General features: G+C 40.1%; 1 protein-coding gene across 1 annotated transcript in view; it reads right to left on the bottom strand.

Annotated features, from left to right (window-relative positions):
• Positions 1 to 5,741, bottom strand: part of LOC118741473 — a 231,099-nt gene that overhangs the window by 18,859 nt on the left and 206,499 nt on the right. The window lies entirely within an intron of this gene.

The raw sequence follows: 5,741 nt of genomic DNA, 5'->3' as shown, positions 1-5,741 counted from the left end.
AATACATTTAAGGCGCAGCGAAGCACGCCGGGTAATTGCTAGTAAACAATAAAACTGAAGTCAAATTACAAAAACGATTCGGAAATGCGTCAGAGAGAGACAAATTCTGTGTGAAAAACAGCTGAGTTTTAACATTTCCTTATCGAAATTCAAATTTGCGTAAAACAATTTTGTTATAATAAAAAAATGAAATTAAAGCGGCAAGTATTTCATTTAATTGTATTTCCATTTTTTTATGCTTAGGAAATCCCTCGCGCAAACGGCTGTGTAAGAAAACCGAACGAACTTACAGCCATCTGTCAAAAAGACCAAACGAAATAAAGGTTGGCCAGATTGTTTTTAACAACCTGGTTTGTTCGCTTACACCGCTTACACAAGTACTGAAATCGTATCTGACCAACGACTACCACGTATTTTTTTTTTTTTAATTTGGGGGTCTGCCACATCTAGTCACACAAGGCTTAAAATCTACCACATTTTTAGACAGAACATTTGTTTACAATTTTCACATAACTCTAAAATTTCAGCTCAATTTTTATAAGAAATATAAAAACTAATCAATAAATTTCTAAAAAGCTACATCATAAATTTTGCTTTAAATATATCTGTGCCTTAACTTTTTAAAATTGCAAAAATCCGTATATTTATATTTGCTAAAGTATTATGAAATGGAAAAATAAGTTGGTGGATTTTTTTGCATAAATAAATCTGCAGAATTTTTCTCAAATTAATGAAAATTTTTTTTCTGCATGATTATATTCTCTAACTAGAAAATTAATGTTATACTTGTTTTTGCATCAATTGCGTTGAATCTGTACGATCGACCAGCACATATATTTCCCGATCTAATTTTTGAGTTGTGCCTCTTGTGGTGTGCGATATGTAACCCAAAAAAATATGAATTGGAAAATCTGCACTCGAAATACAAGAAAAAACACAGTAAGAGATATAATTCCTAATAAATTCTGTCCCACTTCTGCGACAACACAGAAAGGAGAAATCTGAGTAGTAAGTGTTATGATCCCTAAGCGCGGCCAAAGGCCGCCTACGCAGAACGAAGTTCCGCCCCGTCGATCTACGGTAATTTTTACCGTGGATCTACGGTAATTTTTACCGTGAATTTGCGGTAAGTTTTACCGTACATCTACGGTATTTTTACCGTGAATTTGCGGTAATTTTTACCGTGGATCTACGGTAATTTTTACTGTGAATTTGCGGTAATTTTTACCGTGGATCTACGGTAATTTTTACCGTGAATTTGCGGTAAGTTTTACCGTACATCTACCGTATTTTTACCGTGTATCTACGGTAAAAGTTGCCGTGGCGCGTATGTACTGACACTGCCAATAACAAAAGATAAAGGAAAAAAATGCTATGCACTCGTAAAATACGTATTTAGTGTTACAGAGCTCAGTCTAAAACCATAAATGCTTATTAACTAATTTATATACATTTTGATATCTCATTTATTTACAGGTCCAACACCGGTGCAAATGGTTTCACAAAACCGGCCCACACCAATCCCAGTGCAAGTACAAGTACCACAAGGTCAGGTGATGCAGCAATATGTTAACGAGAGCGGACCTTTTGCGCACGTTGTGCTATCGCCACAATACCAACAGCTCCACGCCAGCCAAGGACATATTCATGCCCCTTTCGTAAGTTTCATGCACATAAAAGCATTTTAATTATACATACCACACAACTTCCTTTGAGTTCCCAAACGATATTTTAACCATTCACCAGCCATAGGTGTATTTTAATAGAAGTTTAATAAAAATATGCAATTTTTCAAGGGAAACTTATTATTTTTTTAATTCTAAGTCAAGCATTCTAAAGTAATTTAAGTTGTTTTATAATAACACAGGCGAGGACGCTATTTTCTCTGCGCTAATGCGACACTTGAAAAAAACGAACTGGCCGTGTTTTAGGGAGCAGCTTGGCAACCAAACTACGATGCCACCGAGGATATGATCAAGCCATTGAAGAGGCGGAGGTTAATTTAACCGCTGCCCTACGTGTAAGTTTGGATAAGACTTGTCCGTCTCGGCCAACTCTTAGCCGTACGCCTGTCCCTGGTTGAACAAAAAGCTTGAGGAGTGAGTCGAGGAGACTTCTAAAGCGGGCCCTCAAAACTAATTTTGAGATGGAATTCTCTGCAAAAGGTGTTCAGCCCCCCTTCTTCGGCAACAAAGAAAGGAGAATTCTACTTAGTTCCTCAACCGCCGCCCCCTTACCCCTTCCCACCACCCCTCTTCAACCGTTTTCTAGAACTGGGTACTGTTTATTAAGTGACCGAACTACTTCGGGGTATTGCGTCCAAAGGGGTGACCCGATCCATAAAAAACTTCCACACACTTATAGTCAAGTGTCTACGCATTATTCTACCACCTACCTTTGTAATTTTCTGCCACTAATTTATTTAGAACTTCGGTTTGAAATATGCCTTTTTTGTAAAATTCGGAAATTAGCTTATATTTATCACTCCTTTTTCTCCTCAAGGCAGCCACTTCACCAATACATTTTTATATTCCCCTTTACTTTACACTTTATTCGAATAGCTATAACTCTCTTTATTACTTTAATTTTAACCAAATAATCACAATTTAATAAATAAAAACACCTTCATGATTACGCGTCTGTCTTTGGTTGCACATGCAAATTAAATGGCGGGGTTCAGCTGTCAAACTCTAAAATATACAAGGATGAGAGACAAAAGAAAATAAGATATAACCCACGAGCATTCAGAATTTAAACCTTTCCATGGAAAATAGAAAAGGTGTTCTCTGCAAAAGGTTTTCAGCCCCCCTTCTTTGGCAACACAGAAAAGAGAATTTTACTTACTGAGGGTTATAATCCCTAAGTGCGGCCCAAGTCCGCCTACGCAGCAAGAATACTATCATATTACTTTAACTATAACATTTTTACCTGCCGCGTTTTTTTTAATATAACAATATTTTTAGCGAAATTTTTTTAATAACTTTTTTTATACAAAAACGCCTAATAACAAACTTGGGATAATTTATTTATTTTTTTAATCCCACAGTTTATGTTAGTTGGGTTATATTCCACTTCAAACTGCTCAGACTGCTTTTACACAGTTAAAGTATTGAATTCCATTCTGCTCGCATGTGGAAGAGGGGGGGTGGGAAGAAAAAGGACGAGTACACATGCGTCTGTACCGTCAAATCGTTTCAACTTTCTTGCTTTGCTTTTGGCATTTTCGTTACTTCCCATTTAAAGAACCAAAAACTTGAATTCAACAGAATTAAAACGTGTAAAAGCAAATAGAAAACACAAAAGAGAATGAGCAAGAATTGCTTTCAAGTACTTGAATCATGTAAATCGGGTGTCAGTTTGGCTCGGTAAATGCCGTTTTTCCCCATGTTCAAACGGTTCCCTAGGGCAGGGCTTCCCCAAGTGGGTGACGCGGCACCCCGAGAGGCGCACCACGATCTTTGGCACTCAAGCCTGTCAAACGATCGTAGGGGAACTGACTTGGCAGCTGCTGCAGCTCGCCAGACATAACAATAGTCAGCGCTGGTCTGATAAACAGCATATCATGGCGACCTATGCTGACTTCGGCATCAGACCATCTGCCCATAGTCATCTCGATCGATAAACCAACCGACTTTGCTTCCACGGAACACCGGACCTATATCAACTTTTCTAAAGCTGAATGGAAAGGCTTTGCGGAATTTACTGAAAACACCTTCGCTGCGCTCCCCACACCAACCGACGTCCACTTTGGTGAACGTAAGTTCCGCAGGGCTATCACCGCTGCTGCAGCTCGCTTCGTACCGCAAGGATTCATAACGGACCCACAGCCATTCCACGGTACTAGAAGATGTAGAGGCTTCCTTTCTCCCTCAGAGGCTCAAACGGTGGTCGGCAAATTATCTGAGTGGTCCACACTCGGTAATGTTTAGAGACAAATCGAGCAAACTAAGGAAAATAAAACAGAGGGTTCCACAGGGTGGTGTCCTTTCCCCGCTACTGTTCAACTTTTATATTTCAAAGCTCCCTCAACCACCAGAGGGAGTCTCGATTGTCTCTTACGCCGACGATTGCTCGATCATGGCGAACGGGTATCTCTCCGAGCTTTCTCGCTTCTTCACTGCAAAGTGCCTAGCCCTCTCCCCTAATAAACAATAAAGCCACTGCGACCTTGTTCACCACCTGGACGAAGAAGGTCAGGCTACCGCTGGGTATTCACGTCGATGATACACCAATTCCGACGGTGAATAACCCCAAAATACTCGGAATAACATTCGACAGTCTGCTCTCCTTCTCTGCGCACGCAATCGCTATTGTCAATAAAGTACAGAGCCGCAACAAGGTCCCCAAGTCGCTAGCCGGCAGTACTTGGGGCAAAGACAAATAAACGTTGCTGGCAACATACAAGGCAATAGGGCGGCCGGTTTTAAACTACGCAGCACCAGTGTGTTCACCGGGGACTAGTAGGACGCAGTGGATGAAGCTACAGACAGCACAAAACACCGAACTTAGGACAGCGACTATATGCCTCCTGATGTCGCCAGAACACCACCTTAATGACGAGGCGAAAATGCTCCCAGTCAAGGAGCATAACATAATGCTCTGCAAGCAGTTTCTGGTTGGGAGCCACAGATGTGGCCACCCAAACAGACAGCTGCTTGCAGAGGAGCCCTCGTCTAGGCACGTCAAGAGGCATCTCTACGAATTGACGGACGAAGTCCAGAGGTTCACTAAGTAGCCCCTGGATCCGTCAGCATACCGACAGCCGCTACAACAAGAACCTGTCAGGTAAAACCTTTCCTTTATAAAAGAATTATAGTAATCGGTTAACGTGGTCCAAGGTTATGCGGTAACATACATAGAAAAAAATAATAAAAAAATATTCCGACGAATTGATAACCTTATCCTTTTTGTGAAGTCGGTTAAAAACAAATACACCAGCAAGCATTCAGCGTCAAATGATTTCAGGGTAAAATTGTCCAAAGCTCCCAATAAACTTAAAGGAAATAATGAAGCCATTAAAACAATTTCAGTCCTCACATTAAAGCTAAAGGGGCATAAAGTTTGAATTGTGTTTTCTTGTTTTTGTAGACATTTGAAGAGTAGGGGTGCCGCAAATTTTTTTTAGCGCAAGGGTGCCGAGGTGAAAAAATTTTGGGAACCCCTGCCCTAGGGGTCTGGGGCAGGTCCTGAAAGGGGGAGGGGCGCTTTTCGTAAAGTGCCCCATTAGGGGGTCACTCCCGCCTTCTCCCCCCGCACCCGCAAAACATTGGCAATTAACTAAACATTTCGGCTGCAATTTAGTTTGGAATTTGAACTTACCTTTCGGCGCTATTTCACACAATAAACACTATATTTACGTACACACTTCGGCAAAATAAACCCTGAGCAATGTTCAGTTGCGTATATAGTACTTTTAATATATATATTATCAATTACTTCAGTAAAACGCGCGTATAAATGTGTTCACAAGTTGTACCACTTTTCACGAACAGCAATAACAATGTTGCCATACGATTTAAAAGTAAATACACCACAATTAAGGGTTTTTATTGAAGTGCGGCCAAGTCAAAAGGAGTTATGAGTAAAATTGTAAATATATCGATGGATATACATATATCGAAAATTGGTAATAAAAAATCTTAAAATTGTTTTCCATAAAAATCGATACTTCGATAAATAATGAAAATGCAGAGAGGAATTCTACGCCAAAAATACTGTGGACGCAAGTAAATATTGTGATT

Source organism: Rhagoletis pomonella, unplaced genomic scaffold (assembly GCF_013731165.1).
Source record: "Rhagoletis pomonella isolate Grant_MI unplaced genomic scaffold, Rhpom_1.0 Rhpom_scaffold_00006, whole genome shotgun sequence".
NCBI classification, from domain to species: Eukaryota; Metazoa; Arthropoda; class Insecta; order Diptera; family Tephritidae; genus Rhagoletis; species Rhagoletis pomonella.
Note: the sequence above shows the minus strand (reverse complement) of the source record. Positions and strands in the feature narration are given on the sequence as shown.